The sequence below is a fragment of the Fukomys damarensis genome, unplaced genomic scaffold, assembly GCF_012274545.1.
Source record: "Fukomys damarensis isolate Sample0158 unplaced genomic scaffold, DMR_v1.0_HiC HiC_scaffold_21, whole genome shotgun sequence".
Classification (NCBI taxonomy): Eukaryota; Metazoa; Chordata; class Mammalia; order Rodentia; family Bathyergidae; genus Fukomys; species Fukomys damarensis.
The window spans coordinates 30853376-30870767 of record NW_022900933.1 but is presented as its reverse complement, the minus strand read 5'-3'; the positions used below and the strand labels follow the sequence as shown (position 1 = coordinate 30870767).

General features: G+C 46.0%; 1 long non-coding RNA gene across 1 annotated transcript in view; it reads right to left on the bottom strand.

Moving 5' to 3' along the window:
* LOC104856803 overlaps positions 1-9444 on the bottom strand; it is a 35312-nt gene extending 25868 nt beyond the window's left edge. The window contains exon 1 of the long non-coding RNA XR_004518358.1: positions 9128-9444. This is a non-coding gene — a long non-coding RNA (uncharacterized LOC104856803). The remainder of the gene's footprint in view (positions 1-9127) is intronic.
* Between the last annotated feature and the right edge of the window lie 7948 nt (positions 9445-17392).

Sequence of the window (17392 nt, the reverse complement as noted above, 5' to 3'; positions counted from 1 at the left end):
ACCCTAGAACATTTCCTGCATAAGATAAGCAATGTGTTTGCAGTCTTGTTCTGTGAATTCCCTGACTCTTTGTTTAGAAAAACCTTATAAAAAGTACCTCAGCCCCTGAGCAGTTGCCTCTCTGAGCCACCTGGCTCCGGGAGTGCCGTCTGGCCAGACTAATAAAGGTCTCTTTACCATCTAGGCTGGTGTGTTCCTTCCTGGGTTTCTCGGTTCTCTGTCGTGTTCCCGGAGCCTCGCTGGGTGTTAGGGCCCAGCCTCGTGGAGGCCTTTCGGCTGTTCATGCTCCATGGAGTGGAAGTGAGACTTTAGGTCTTACAGTGTGTGTGTGTGTGTGTGTGTGTGTGTGTGTGTGTGTGTGTGTGTGATTAAAAACCATTTAAAAAAAGCATGGTATGATGAACACAGAATTCTATATAGTTTCCCTCAGCTAGAGGAAGAAGAGAACACGATTGGAGAGAAGCACACAGAAGCTTCTAAGCATCTGACTCCAATCTATTTCTTAACTTGGGTGGTTGGGACACAGATGTCTGTTTTATTACACTTTAAATTGAACATATGCCTTACAGGTATTTGTGACAAATTTCACAATTAAAAAAAAATTAAACCATGACGAGTCTGTAGGGCAGTGGTGGTGAACTTATGGTATGTGTGTTATTATGTTTTTCTTTTAAGACAAAAGATGCTAAAGTAGTATTGTCTTTTCTAAACCAAAACCTCAGTATTCGGGTTTAATTAGTGTTGGCATTTTGCCATACATAAGTGGGTTTTGGGTTGCTGCTTGGCACTCTATTCGCCATCACTGTTGCAGGCAACGGTAAGGGATGGAGAGAGGCCCAGGCACTCTGAGAGTGCAGGCAAAGGTCAGGCAGACGTGAGTGTCCTGACACAGGAGGATGCAAACCGGCAACTACTCAGTGGCCCAGGTGCTCAACAGTTGCTTCTGTCTCCCCAACATGCTTTATTCTTTCAGAAACTGTCATCGTCCCAACTAAGGGGAGCTGTCATTCCTGTGACTCACATCACATCAACATGGCATCTGTGACTCTTGTTGGCTAATCTGGGTATTTTTGCCCATCTGGCCCCAGTGATAAGTTAACCTAGGAGTGAGCTGAGGGCCCTGGTGAGCCCAAGCAGAGCCTTCGCTGTAGTGACTTGCTACATGCAGCCTAAGCCCAGAGCTCCCAGAATTAGCATAGAAATGAAGTGAGTGTTGAGGGAAGCAGAAAGGAGAGGCTGGAGAGCCATGGGACAGAACAATGGGGCAAGAGAGAGATGAAGTCCTCCTCCTGTCATTTGAATGTCTGGAACCAGCCTTTTCTGATTTCCTGGTATGTGGGATAATACAGTCCCATTTCTGGATCTTTCCTAACATCAGCTATAATAAGAAGTGTCCTAGGTGACTTAAGGTTTTGTAGCAGGAACAGGGACTTGTCTGGGTTGTGCTGGGGAGCAGTACACTGTGCAGTCTCTCCTCACTGGTCAGGAAATGAGCAATACCTGTCCTCTCCTGTGGAATCTGCTGAGTCAATTCACATATCCAGAGAGGCAAGAAATGTAGAACACTCTTTAAAAAAATAGAAAGCAGCCAGAGCTGAGGGTCTTTGGGCCACTATTGCAGATTTCACAATTTTCTATAAGAAAAAAAGTGTACTTCAGTTCCCCTTGCCCTTCTGGAAGCAAAGAAGGGGAAAACAAAGCCCTGAGCTCCTCTTTCTGCCTATGGCCAGTACATTCAACAGACAGGAGAGCCAGAAAATCATGGTTCAGAATTTCAAAGGCCTGATTCCCTGCTCCCGGCTAGTGGCGCAAGTGAAGACTGAAAGAAGGGGCAGGACTGAAGCCCCAAGGCCAGGATCACTCTCCAGCAGCTCCTGCTGGGCTTGCAAACTGTCCACTGGTGGACAGCCTGGAGCCCTGGCCAGATCGGCCCCGCCCTGTCCTTTGGCCCAGTGTAGCCAGGGCAGAGGCCAACGGGCTCCAGTGCGAAAGGAGGGTGTGGGAGGTCAGGATGGTCAGGAGACGTGGCAAGGACAGGTCCAGATTCCAGAGCGTGACTTGAGTGGCTTTTTGGCTCTGGGTGGCAGCCCATGGAGTTATCAGAAAACTAACCCTCCAGCAACTAAGAATTTTAGCGAGTCATATTGCCAGAGACACCCCAGTCCGGCAAACCACAATACAACTTTGGAAATCTCATCTGCAAATAAACGCTAGCTACAGTATACAATGTCCAGAAGGACCATTCTCTCTGACGTCCTTTATGGAAGGCAACGGACAAGTGAGTCTTCCAGTGGGCACTTTCCAGGCTTGCTGGCTGATGGAGCAACTCCTGTCCTTTAGTAGACACCACTGGCTCCTTGCCAAACCTCTTCAGTAGGATGTTGGGTGAACGACTGTCTTTTCCTCTTCTCCTCATTAGTAAAAGCAACTGGTTTTTATTACAAGTATCTCATTTTTCCCCCTCCACGGTTAAATGCTGGAGGTGTCTGCATTGAATGTTCAGCTATTGGTTGACAGATTGAGAGCAACATCCAGATGTGAACACACCAGTCAACTCTGCTTTATATGTGGGCAGCCTGTACCACATTGGGTAGTGCTCTGGGCAGTCAAGGGAAGTAGGGGCTGTTTCTTTTTGTCCTGTAGTGGGATGACTTGTGCCCCACCCCACCTCCACCATATACACACCAAGAAGAGATACATCCAAGTCCTAACCCCTGGTATTTGTTAAAATAACATTACAGATCTTTGTGGGTGTGGTTACATGAAGGATCTTGAGATGCGCTCATTATAAATTAATTGAGTGAGCCCTAAATCCAATGACAAGCATCTATATAGAAAGAGAAGACAAAGAAGAAAAATGCAAAAAAGGCAGTCTTATAAAGATCAAGATGGAGAAGAGAGGGATGGCAGCTGTAAGTTAAGGTTCATCAAGGATTGCCTGAGGCCACAGAAGCTGGAAGGTGAGAAGGATTTCTCCCTGCCTTCAGAAAAGTGGGGCTTACAGGAACACTGACTTAGAATTCCTGCCTTCCAGAACTGTAAGGTAATAGTGTGTGCATGTGTGCGTGTGCATGTGCATGCGTGTGTGTGTGTATGTGTGTATGTGTGTACACCCTGATTCATTGTGGCAGCTACAAAACTATTACATGCTTAGAAATTAAGACTGCCCTTCCCCTACCTAGGGGCGGGGGGCCGTCTGTCACTATTACAGATCTAGGTGATCAGTCAAAACTGCAGCTACAAAACTATTACATGCTTAGAAATTAAGACTGCCCTTCCCCTACCTAGGGGCGGGGGCCGTCTGTCACTATTACAGATCTAGGTGATCAGTCAAAATGGGCCATCTCATGAGCACAATGTTTCTGGCTTTGATTTTGTTTGTGTGGTGGTGGGAATGGAACTCAAGGCCTCAGGCACACTAAGCAAGTGTTCTACAACCAAACTATGTCCTCAGGCTCAAACTCAGTGTTTGGATGGCCACATGACCCAGATTAGGCAATGGAGCCATCCTTTGAAATGGTATAGCTTTTGGGAAAGAGGTATTTCTTGACTTTGAAATTGCTAGATGCAAAGACAATGCAAGCAGAGGGTGCCAGTAAACATTTCTGTCACTCCATAGAGATACCTGGCAGAGAAAGAATCCAATAACCTAAGCGGAAGCAAGGGCTAAAAAGGGAGAGCCAGGTCTTCATGCTGTCACCCCAGACCCTATGAACAATCATACCTAAGTACACTTTACAGCTGGTACATTATCCCTTTTTGCTTAAGTTCATCTGAGACAGAATCTTAACCATTCTAGAGAGCAGCAAGCAAATTTCAAGTATATCAGGTTAAAAAAAAATCTCATCATAACTACAAAGCCTTCTGTAAAACATGAAGATTTGTTTCAACCATACAATTAGAGCAAGGTACAGCATTCTCAGGCACTTTTTAACAATTATTTTTTTATTTTAAGAAACATTCTCCCTAAGTTGCTGGAACCTGTGGTCCTCTTGCCTCAGCATACAGGGGTGCAGCAGCACACCTGGTGTGAGTTACTCCATTTCATAAAGCAGGAACCTGACCTGGGTTGCTCCATTTTGAGTACAAGTGCCAAGGCTCAATGACTCCACACCTTGTTCGTAGAAGCCAATAACCAGGGTCATCTGTCCAGAAGAACCACAAGGCAAGACTGATAAATAACTTACTCATGCCATGATAAATAACTTACTCATGCCAATAAAAAATTAACTTATCACATTAAATCAGGACACAAACATGGCAATATTAAGCCAGAAGAACCAGACATGAGTTTATCTAGTATACCAGATGCAACCCCCTCACCTGAGACCAATGAAAGGAAGGACCCCCAACTGGCATGGTTTGATAAACAGGCTCTGTGAGTGAGTGTAAGTTTCTGGTGGCATCACTGATCTTGTCCTCCGGTTCCCTACTTGCCACAAGCCTTGCCCAGGAAAATCACCAGGCAGGCATAGAACCTTCACCTGTCCTCAAAGTTTTAGCAAGGTGCAAGCTGTCCTGCTTGTGCTACCCACAGCCGGCTTTAGGCTGACACGTTAGAAACTTTCAGACTTGGACTCAGACCTGAAATCCCCCTTGCATCTGACCGCTCTGAGCTCCTCCACCCCCACAGCTCTGCCACCACCAGTCTTGGTTTGCAACCCCTTACCAGTCCTCCCATGGAGGCTGCGGTGTGGCTGTCAGCTCCTGCTGTTACTCTCTCTGTAGGCCTCTTTATGGTTGTTTGCCCCTTCTTGGCCATCTGTACCCTGTGTACTATTGTGTGAAGTGCAACATGTGGTGTGACTGTTATGGATATCAGTAATTAAGATTGGAGCACTTGTGGTTGCCTTGGGCCTGACACCAAGTGGAATTTAAAGCACTCAGCAAGTTAAAACTGATGAAATGTATGCAGCTTGTGAGTTTATTGTTATTCAACAAAGAACAACATTGTAGAAAGATGTAAATGTGTCCCGTCTATGTCAATGCAATGGCACCCTCACGACACCTCCTCTGCTCACTGTCCTTGCGGTCGAGGACAGCCATGTTGATCAACAGTAAGTCTAGTCTGCCACAAGTTAACTAGCAGCTTGTTATGGTTTAAGTCTAAAACGTCCCCCAAAGCCTCACATGTTTGGAAGGTGAGTGGGCCTTGGGAGTGCTGTACTTATCAGTGGATTCACCCATTGTGGAGTTCATAGCTGAATGTGCTGTTGGGAAGTGGGAAGTGGTGGGAAGAGGTGGGTCACTGGGATTGTGAACTGGAAGGGTAGTCTTGTTCCTGGCTCCTTCCTTCGTTCTCTCTGCTTCCTGGCTGCCAAGGGATGAACGGTTTTCTCTGACATGCCCATCCATCATGCCATTCCTGCTTTGGGGTGAGCTGACCATGGACTGAAACCAAGAACTGAAATAAACCTCTGCTTCTTTAAGTTGTAGGTGTTGGGTATTTTGTCTGATCAACAGGAAAGTGAAGAAGGCACAGCTACCCCCACAGAGGATCTATCTCCCATTTCTGGTCCTAAGTCTTACTGAAGTTCTCACTCCATGGTCAGATGCAATGGTGAAGTGGATGAAGAAACCCACAGAAGAAAGGAGGCAGACAGAGAAGGAGGAGGGAGGATAGTTCTCCCTGCGAGTGAATTAGCAAGGAACCCGTGGCTCATTTCCAGTTGCTGCATATGAGGCTTCTACAAGTCTGATTTTTAAAGCCAAAGGATGCTCATTAAAAAGCCAGAAACCCCCTGAAGAGTTGTTACAATGGGCCTTACCTTGATGCACAGGCTCTATGAGTGGGAGTTAAGTTTCTGGAAAAATATAGCACTCCTTTACCACTCATTGGGCACCCTCTGCACTTGCATACAGAGCTGCTAATGGGGAAAGAGGTAGAAGAAGGCACAGACCTGCAGCACTGGGAGTGGCGAGCACACCCTGTGTAAGATGGGGAAAGGCGGGGAGGCTGAGGAGATTGATCTGGAAGGGCCAGGGGTTAGACTGAAGAAGCATGGACTTCATCCAGAGCTTTGGGAGCATGGAAAGGTATGAAGATATCATGAGCAGAGAGCTGTGGAGGGACAATCCTGCTGGATCAAGTGGGGGACGAAAGTGCAGAAGGGGTCCTGTTGGAACCCTTGCCCTAGCTGTGTGAGGAAACAAGCAAGAATTCCCAGTGGATGAGAATAAAAGGAAGGGGAGATTCAAGGGATAGGAAAGCTTACCAAGTCTGATACCTGACTGCATGCAAGACATCCAACGAAAAGGAGGAATCTTCTATAATTATTAAATTTAGTTTCCCTGGCATGAGCAAGTAGCTAACTGTGACATTCCTGAAAACAAAGGATGCAAGAAGGGCAAGTTCTGGAAAAGGCTGAGGAGGAGTTTGACTTTTGCATGCTAAGTGGGAGGAGCCCATGAGACAGCAGCAAGCAACAGTTCATAGACAGCTGGACATTTGGGGAGGTGGGAAGACATCAGCTCTCAAGACCCTTACTAACTTGTACATGGAGAGATGATGATTCAAGGCAAATGAGCTCCTCCATTTCCTCAGAGCTAGCTCTGAATAAATCCTTTTTCCCACCATTGTAAATGGCCTCCTTTGATTTGGTTATCAGTGAGCAAACAAACTTGAGCAAGCATATGAGCCTGACTGGCTGATCATAAGTCTCTAAACTATGTTATTGAGACATTCATCCTCCACTTCCTTTCCCCTTCTTCCTACTGGCAGGAACAGAAGATGGAAGTGAGCCCACTTGACTCAGCAGAAGAGGGAGCAACAAGATGGATGGAACCTGGGTTCCCGAGTGACTGTGAGGAGCAGAGTTGTTTCTCTGCACTTCATTGAGCATCTACTTCCTAGCCATTGGGTGAAAGAGAAATTACCTTCTATTCTTTTCTGCCAATGTATTTTGAGATCTTTTCGTTACAGCCTGGCCTATGCCCTAATACAGTGCTTCTTAAAAGTACAAATACTATTACAACGTATGATGGTGATATTTATCGAAAGCTTAGTATACACCAAGCATTGTCTAATCACTTCACATGTAAGATCTCATTTAATCCACACACAACAATATTTGCAAGGTGTTATCTCTATTTTACAGAAAAGGAGGCACAGGAAAATTGAGCAGTTTGTCCGAAGACAGCATTATGGGTGGCCAAACTGGCAGTCCAACTCATGTATTCTGGAATGAGACCACATTCTCAGTCACCATGCTTTTCAAAGCATCACTTTTTACAATTCCATGCAGTCGAGAAGCCATCACTTAGTTTTCTGTGTGCCTGAATGTCAATCTCAACATCTCTAGGGGACCAGGGCAAGTCATTTAACATCTCTACAAGTCATTTTCCTCCAAGGAAGCTTGGAAAGGAGAACCAAACTCTGACCTTCTGGACCTTCCAGCAGGATAAAATGAATTCACTAGTGTTTAAGAAATGCTTTGAAAGTTACAAAGTGTGGCATAAAAGAAAGACTGTCTTAAGACAGGCTGGGAAATCCTTAAGACCAAAACAACAAAATGCACTCTAGTTTTTTTGTTTTTAAGGCAAATACCATCTAGCAATTTGGCAGATCGCCTGGAAAGGCTGCAAAATCTGTCAAGGAGAGGGGTACATTTGGTTTTGTGCATCTGTCGCGCTCAATTGAAAAAGAGTTATTAATCGAAATTAATTGAAAGAGCATAGACTTGTGTACCCTGTAGGTGCAGGTGCACACAGATGCAGACATTCACACTCTTCTCAGTAGAAGAGAATCATTATTATCAGAACCAACCTGCAACCCCCATGGGAGCCAGGCAGTCACAGAGAGAGGTGCAAAGGCTCACAGCCTAAGCGAGGCAGGGACGCTGGCACACTGGGCTTCTCTGCCACTGCTCTGCTGACAGTGAGCCCAGCGCTGCCAGAACTTTCAGATTTGCACATGAAATTTCCCAGTTTTCCAAGTGTGGTTGAGTATATAAATAAAACACGTCAGGGGTCACCAATGGACCTGGGATTGGGATCAGGACCAGAGGTGACATCTGACTCCTTGAAATGGTTCGTCATAATTATGCACAAGGCCCAGTTCAGCTTTCTTTTAGCGAACCCCATGCTGCCTTCCCCTTCCTTCTGCTGCGGCTTCACTCCACCACCCAGGAAAGACCACTTTCCTTTTGTTTCCCACTCCTGGCTTCAGCCTCACCATCCCTTCCCTTTATCTTGTAAGGTAACCAATTACCTTGAAGGTATAAAGCTCCTCCCCTGTCCCTTGTGAAAACCAGTGCTAACGACATTCTTCTTCCTGCCAGCACAGCCAGCCAGCTGTGCTCCCCAGCTCACAGATGGTTTTGCATTCCTCTCCTAAAGTAAGCTGGATCACAGAGAGCTCTCCATCCCCCGCCCTAGAAGAAGGCAGCAGGAAGGCACAGATAAGTTAGAGAGGAGACTCCCCAAAGTCACATGGCTCCGGAGGCCTTTAGCACTGGCTGGCACACAGGTCAGAAGCTGGCTGCTACACTTTGCTGTTCCACCTTGGTGTTCGTGCCCCCAAAGGAAACAGACTGAGAAAGCCCCAGAGAGATTTCCAGAGGCAAGCAGGACTTTTGAGCCCTGCAGGCATCCAGAAAACTGTGCACTCACTGCCCCAAGTCTGCTGCAGCCTGCAGCTCCTTCCCTCCCAATGCTGCCGCCTCTTTCCACCCCAACCCCTTTTGGCCATAAGCTTCATTACCTCATACACAGCAGGCTGGGTCCCAAAGCTGACAGACAACTTGGACAGTTTCAGTTTCCCTTTCTTTGCTTTGACATGTTTCGGGCTCTGGAGGGCAGTGACACCTGATAGGTTGAGCCAGTCAGCCGGTACCACTTGTCATGAACTGGGTCCTGACTTTTCAAGAACAGATGGGTCCCAGGATAGAACTTCAGGGACTTTTCTGCCCTGGTGATTGGCTCTGCCCACACCCACCCCTAGGGTGAGCTCTTGTCAGATCTGGGTCCTCAGGTGGAATGGGAGGGTGGGTGTCTCCTGGGGCAGGAGGAGGCTGTGCTGCAGTCCTCTCCTTCTAACTTGCTGTTTGTTTGGGACGTCTGACTAGAGCCTTGCACAATTCCTCTCTGTTTGTCAGCCTCAAGGAACGTGTGCTTAGGGTGTCCTTACCTCCAAAAGCCATGAAGGTCCCTTTCTTCCGCTCACCACAGGCACAGGCGCATTCGGAGGGGCTCAGGTCTGCAAGCCTGGGCCAGCCCCTGGCGCTGATGGTGGTGGCTCAGCTCCCATAGCCTGGCTCCCTTGGCCAGTGCAGCAGCAGTGGCTTCTTGGGCTCCCAGCCAGTCCCAGTTCTTAAAGCCACAGGGCAGCTTGTGGCTGGACAGACCCTGCACCCTTTGAGCTGAACTCTCCCTGCAGGGGCTGTTCTGCTCTCACCGGGCAACTAGGAAGTAAAATGCAAAGATTTGGCTGACTGGATAATTTTGAAAAAGCCTGATGCCTGGGTTGCAGCCCCAGCACTTTTGATGAAACTGACCTAAGGGTACAGACTGAGTTTCAAAACTCCCCAGGTGATTCTAAAGCACTGCCAAACTTAGGAATCGCCATCTGTGCTGCTTAAATTTCAGTGTTCACAGGAGTTACTGAGGGAGCGCGTTAAGATGCAGATTTTGACCTAGAAAGTCAGGATCAGACAAAGATTCTGTTTTTCCAATAAGTTTCCACACAATGCAGGCCACACTATGTTCTACAGGGGTGATATTTCCAGTGTGGATCAGCACCCGTGGCCCACCCTTAGGGGCCTCGTTAAATTGCTGCCTTGACTTCAAGTTTCTTCCTCTCATCTTGGCCAGCTGTTCTGAAGAGTAACTGAGATAAAACGAGTAAAACACTAGACTGGCACCCAGCGCTCAGGAAGGGCTCAGGAGACTGCCTTCTCCAAGGGAAGATCCAGTCTTGCTTTCTTCTGCTTCACAGACGTCCAGACTCTCCTTTGGATCCAATATTAAAACATAACTCCACACAAAGGCCTTCACCAAATGATCGCCGCCTGCCCTCGGTGGCTGCACCTTCTCTGTCCCTCCTGAGTCTCTGCAAAGGCAAAATCCCTCACCTAAGCCCACTGCAGGCCCTTGAAGCTCCAGGCTTTGGCACACTCTTCCTTGGCTCACTTCTCCAGTTCTTTCCCTTTGTCTGGCTGGCTCCTCTCCTTTCTTTAGGAGTTGGCACCAGTTGACTTCTTCCAGGCTGCCTCTCCTAGCTCCCAAGACTAGACGTGGAGCTCCCTTAGTGCTCCCAACAGTAGGCAGCCTTCTTCCCCAGGGCCCTTTCCCTGGGGCGTTGTCAGTGTTGATTTCCCTGTTTGCCTCTAGCAGCTGTACGTTCACGAAGGGAAGCTCACCACTGGACTCACAGTGAGTGTTCAGTGACACTGGAGTGAGAGGTGAGTGTGAACGAGTCTCTTTTCTTATAGAATCAGAAAGACTGACGTTCAGCTCCACCCACTCAGGGGGCTATCTCAGATCAGTTGATCCCAAAGTGTAGCTCTGCAAAGGCCCCTAAGGCACTACAGCTACCCACACTTCAGCCTCAGCCTTCCTGGAGTGCCCTGGTAACTAAGTTGCTCTGTGTGATGTCATATTTCCAGAGAATGAAATAAAGGGAGTCGTTAAATTGGTTCTAGGTCACAATGGAGCCAGATGTCATCTGTTATGCTAAACTTTATTAGACAATAGCCAAAAGGTGGAAACAACTTGTGTCCATCAACAGTTGAATGGATAAACAACATGTAGTAATATACACATGGTGGAATACTATTCAGCCCTAAAAAGGATGAAATTCTTTCTGATACATGGTATAACGAAGACGGATCTTGAAAGGCTTTACAATCTGAATGTTTTACAATCTGAATGTTTGCATAGTTCACAAATTCATCCACTGGAACCTGATCACCAATGCAATGGCATTAGGAAGTGAAGACTTTAGAGGGTGATTAGCTCATAAGGGCAAAGCCCTTACAATGGGACCAGTGCCCTTACAAGTGAGACCCCAGAGGGCTGCCTTGTCCCTTCTACCTCATGGAGACACTGAGAAGGCACCATTTGTGAATGAGAAATGAGCTCTCACCAAATCTGCCAGCACCTTAATTTTGAACTTCCCAGTCTCCAGAACTGTAAAAAATTAGACTTTTGTTGTTCATAGGCTAAAATACCAGTTTGGGTTATTTCATTATAGCAGCCTGAATGAGCTAAGATAAAGATGTTAAGTGACATACTTCAGAAGAAAAAGGAGAATTGTGTGAGTCCCCTCTGTGAGAACCCTGGAGTAGGCAGACTCACTGGGAAAGATAGCCAGTGTGGATAGAGGAGAACAAATGGGGGTTACTGATTAGTGGCAAAGGCAAAAATCCCTCTGGGATGATGAAAAAGCTCTAGAAATAGATAATGCTGGTGGTCGTACAACATTGTGAATATGTCCTTAAACTGAATTGTATACTTAAAGGTGGTTAAGTTTTATATTACACATATTTTATCAAAATAAAAACTCATGTTTTTAGAAACCCAAACCAGGCAACACCTCTAGCCTGCACTTCTCTGCAGAGGACAGTCACATGCCCTAGCCCTTCCTTTTCATTTTTTTTTCTAGCAGCTTAAAACTAACATTTAGAGCCTCAGGAGGTGGAACTGTGTATCTGGCAGGGTGCTTACAGTGGTTCTCTCAATGGCTAAGATCTGAGAAAAACTGCTAAGGGAGAGAAATGTACTTAATGTCAGAAGGCACTTCCGAGGAGAAGCAATTGCTTTAGTCAAAAGAATTTAGAATAGAAAAAAGTCATTATTTGCAATTGCTTAGCTAAAAGGAGGTACCCTTCAAAATAAACAGAATTAAACTCAGGTAATTATTGTATTCCAAGTAATTGTAGCTATTTAAAGTTTAAGAAAAAAGAAGGTGAAAGGATTCAATGGGTGATTGAAATAGAAATTCAATATAATTTTTTCAAAGGGGTTCTTCAACTTGAATTAGATATGAAACTTCTAGAAAAGGTTGCCTCTAACAATGGGAGGTATTCTGGACTGGACACTTATGTTCTCTTCAGATTATGGTGCTGAAGTCCTAATGCCCAGGGTGATGGTATTTGAAGACAGGACTCTTGGGAGGTAATTAGGGGTAGAGATGCCAGAGTGCTTCTGTTCTTTTTTTTTTCCTCTTCCATGGCAAGAAGGTGGCTGTCTGAAAGCCAGGAAGAGGCCCTCACCAGAACCTGACCATGCTGACACCTTGACCTTGGAATTCTACCTTCCAGAGCTGTGAGTGAAGACATTTCTGTTGTTTCACTCAATCTATGGGATTTTGTTACAGCACCCTGAGCTGACTAACACTGACAGAGAGAACTTTTGTAAATACTCTAAAAACCCACAAAATGTTAGGAAAATGTAACATGACTTTTACTGTCTCTAACAGCAATCTGCTTTGTTTAGTTCAAAATTAACAGACACCGGAGGTGTTGACCATGAAATGGGACATCTGGCTTCATCCCTGACCTTGAACACCCCCTTCCTTGCACTAGAATAGATAGCTAGAGTAATCTTAAGGTTAACTCCTCAACTGCAAAGAATTGTTATGTCTGGGTTAAACTTAACTGTCTTGTTACTGTAATTTATACATGGATAATATGAACTGAGGAAATGTAACCACCTGAATGAGATCATGCTGTAAAACCTATAAAAGAGGAAGCTGTAACCCAGTAGGGGGTCGATCACTGCCACTGCTCTTAGTTGCAATCGGCCTTTTGCTGGCAAAATCAAGCTTTTATTATTTTATTTCCATTCTGCATCTCTATGTGTGTGTCACTTACCAATTCCTTCCACAGCAACATAGTGTGGCTGATGGTTTGGTCCCCAAAAGGTGATTTGGTTTCTCACTGAAATTGAGATTTCTGTAAAGTATTGAAGAGGGATCAAAGTCCATTTCTTGATTCAACTCTATTGTACTATAGAGTTCCAGACCCTGCCCACCACACCTACGAGAAACCATCAGCAACAGGCCAACACTGCTCTCCATGGTTTTGCTCTTTTTAATGTCAGCCCCAGGGAGTGCAAGGGCAGAAAAAAATGCAAGTTCTCATCTTCTGAGTAGACAAAGGTGACTGGGAGGGACTTGGATTCTGGCCTCTGTTCTCCACATTAGGCTGTGTCTCTGCTTTTGCAGGCACTGTCCTGTTTTCCTTTTGTGCGAAGTTTTTTGCTCTCTTTGCTCTCCTACAGTCTGTACAACCTCTCCAGGGAAAAGGAGGAAGAGAGATCACTGAGTGTTAGGATAGGAATCACACACCGGAGGCAGAGGCTTACGGAGCCTAGGGGAGCTAAGATATAAGAGTCAGTCTTAGCATCCCTCCAGGTCCAGGGAAGACACAAGGGCAGGTTTAGTCATTCCTATTAATCTTAAGGTCTCCAATCAAGCTTCATTTCCTCTCCAGACCACACTAGCACTTTCTGTTACAAGTTCTCAAAGCTCCCAACTTGTTTGCCCAGGGAGAATCAGAACTAGAAGTTCCAGTTGAAGGGTCGTGTCCCTCTCCCGGCACCTCTGTGCCCATCACACATTCTGACCTCTCTCTGGGCTCATCCAGCTGCAGCCCCTACCACTGGTGAAAATGTTGACCCATGACCAAAGGCTGGGGCAGGGCAAGACTTCGGTAATCTCCCTGTAGCTCTTTCTGCCTTCACATTGACAGTGACAGCCGTGGCCTTTTGCCCCTGCAGTGCCTGGCTTGCTCTCCCCTGGGATTTCTACAGAGACTAAGCAGCATATCCTATCTTGGGAATATAGCAGCTTTTGAGTCCACGGTGGGCTCATGGCCCCTTTTGGAATCGGGCCCTTCCAATATGGAGACTGTAAGTGCAGCTGAGCTTGCATACCAGGGACCCGGCATTTACAGATTTCAGAAATTCATTTCTCAGCCACAAATGATGCCATTGTCACGGTAGCACTTCCTGTTTTGCACCAGTTAGTCACATTAAAAACAGAAAGAGGCAAGAGGCTGGCATTCACGGCATCTGTTGGGCTCCTGAGGAAGGTTGAGTTCTGGGGATGGCGTAGGCAGGCAAAGCCCCATGAGAGGTCCAGCAGCCAGCTCTCCTGTCCGCCAACAACACAGGCCTGGGCCACACAGTGCATTTCCTGCCTGCTCCTTGCCCCCCAGTCTCTTTCCTCCTCCTGCCCACTGCTTCCGCACTAATCACCATACATGGCATTTAGGTTACATCATTTATTTGCTCAAGCTCCTTCTGTGGCCTTTGGACTGACCAGTCAAGTCTAAAGACTCAGCCTGTGCTACTCTAGAGACTGCTGCCTCCATGTATACAGGCTCTACTTCCCGGGGCTGAAGCTAGGATGGGGCTGCTACAAAATTTAAGGGGCCACCACACTGTTCAGTTACTAAGATGAGGACTAATAATAAGAAAAACTAGTTTATGCAAAAGTCTGTGTTGAGCAAAATGCTAGTCTTGTGAATAAAGACCGGGTCTGACAGGTACTTAGTCCTGGCCTTTTTGCCCCTCTGAGCCAATTGCCTCCTGTTTCCAGACCATGCTGTTTTTCCCCATCGGATCCACCCCTGCCTCTGTTCACAGAAGCCTTTCGGTTTCCCAGCTCCCACTCCAATGTCTACCTTCTCCCTCTCCCAGTTCCTCAAGTTCTTACTGCCTTTCAAAGTCTTTAAAGCTTCCTTAGAGGCAGCGCCAGGGAGGACGTGGGGTGAAGCACTTGCTTAACTTGCATGAGGCCCTGAGTTCAATGCTCTGCACCCCTGGCCCCCCAAAAGGTTAAAAGTAGAGTCACACATGCACAGGTCTGGTCCCCTTCCTCCTCAGTGAGGCCTGCCCTGGCCTCCGGTGTGAAGCTCCTCTCTGACCCCAGGGAGACCCTCAATCCTGCTTTGGCTTCAGCTTCTCACAGCACTCATCAGCACATGATGAGCCCTTGCATTTCTTTCTTTCCAGCAGCTTCCTGTTAGCATGCACTGGAATCAAAACTTCAGGAGAGCAGGGTGTGTGTTTCTGGCTGTGTCCTAGATCCTTTACCAGGGCTGGTATGGGGCCCAGACTCCAGAAACAATTGTCAAATTGAATCTCTTCATACCAACTCTTAGGTACAAACTCAGTCTATAAATTGCATAAATGCTGAGCATGGTGGTGCATACCATCTGTAATCCCAGTGCTCAGGAGGCTGAGGCAGGAGGATCACCATGAGTTTGAGGCCAGCTTGGACTACATAGTAAGTTCAAGTCCAGCCTGAACTATAGAGTGAGACCCTGTCTTAAAACAAAACAAAAATCACATAAATTATGTTTTTTAGTTAATATGAAATAAATGAGTATGTTCAAATGTATATGGTAACTCGGACCACCAAAGGAAATATTTCGGTTTGTTTGGACATTAAAAAATTAAAAATTGATGCTCAGAACAGCCTCGTTTCACTTGGAAATTGCATTTTCTTTGACTGCACAGATTCAAGAGAATTTTTATTTATCCCAGATCAACAACTGCAAATTATAACTGTTAAAAAAAAACTAAAACTTTTAATAGATGAATTGTACGGTATGGGATTTGTATCTCAACAAAGCTGTTAAAAGCAAAACAAACCAGTTCCTTTTGCAACCCTTATCTGGGTAAACCAAGACTTCCTTTTATTAAATAGAGCTGGAGGGAGCTCTTTCATTACAGCCTAGACAAGAATTTACCAGACTGAGAAAGCTGAGTATGAGGGTGATCTCCACGGCTTTGACACCCAGCCTGCAATACATTTGTGAGTGTGCATGTTTCATTGCAGTTTAAAAGGAGTTTATACTAAATGTTAAAACAGGAATTTGAGTCCCAAAGTTGGAGAAACTTCCTTGAATTATCTATAAAGAGTGAGATTCATGGAACAGTGTTTGGAAACTGCTGGTTTTTTAATAATTTGACACCCAATAGTCAGATGCTGCCTACCATTTCTGTGTATTCCTTTGGGTCCCTCTCCCTTTTATTCACTGAAAGCCAGCTCAGCAGTAAAGGATCATTTTCCCTCAACTCTCCTAAATTCACAGTCAGGACAGACTCCACGAACTCCTGTAAGTGTCAAAACTCTGGCTTATACGGGATCTTCACCAAAGGACAACACATTTGAGGGAAGTGACAAGACATAGGAAAGCAATGCCAGGCATCCAGAGAGAGGAAATGATAGCAGGTAAGGCGTGAGAAGAGACTGACAGAGCCAAGTCCATTGCAGTCCTTGAGCTGATAAAGGGTTGTCTGCAGTAAAGGAGAACTTACAGCCTACCTTTGTCGGGAGCAATTCTATATGATTTTGGAGAAAAATCATTTCATAATTGAATTATGACGAGGGCCTAGTTTTCCTGTCTACAGACCAAGCTATGTTATGTCGAGACATAACTCCATTTTCACCTCTGGTCACAGCTAAGACCTCACTCAATTGGTCCCATGATGCTGTGATGCTCCAGGGTAGGACTACACCAACTGGAGACATTCTGGGAGGAACCAAATATTTATCTGCATAGTTTCTCGTTGTTCTAGGATCATCACAGCACCCTCTGAGTCAATTGCTACTTTTGTTTTGATGGTGCTCTGAATAAAGATGTGACAAGATCTGGGTATGGGGTCTTTGTGGCCCAGAGCAGCATGGTCAGTCCAAAGCTCAGCTTCTTCTTTAAATCTCATTTTCTGTCTACATATTAATTAATTTGCCTTGTGTTGTTGTGACTCACAGGAGACTAGGACCTGATGCAGAGGTTCTAGCTACATCCCCTTTCCCTGTTCCCCACATACCCTTAGTGGGGAGAAGGGGAGGCTAGAAAGATCTTTTGGCTGTAAACCTCTGTTCTGACTTTTAGTAAGCTGATGGGGCTGGCAGAGAGAGCTACTTTAGATCTTAGTTATCTTCATGCCACAATTCTTCATATTTTGGGGGAGGTTTACTCCAGCTTCCTTCAGTGCTGTGGTGAAAAGTAAAAAAGATCCATAATTTTTATGTCATAGAGTCATAAATAAAAATAACGGGTGATGTGAATTGAACTCTGTATCATGAGCTTTAGATTTCCTCATTCGTTACAACTCTCTGTGGTCCAGTGCTATTTTGCCCCCAATTTACTGAAGAAGAAACTGAGGCTGCAGAGGGACAGAAAAGAGATTGCTACTCTGAACACACGGTTGGGAAGCTGAGAGCTGGAACTTGAACCAGGCAACCTGGCTCCAGAGCCAGCTTGGAAATGAGGTGAAGCCACCGAGGAAGCAATTAGGAAGAGAGAAGAGAGAGAAATCTGTGAAGATGGCTGAGGACAGAGTCAAATAGAGGAGGAATGTGCAAAGGGATGGCCAAAGACTAGATGAATGGTAGTGGTGAGTGTGTGTGTGTGTGTGTGTGTGTGTGTGTGTGTGT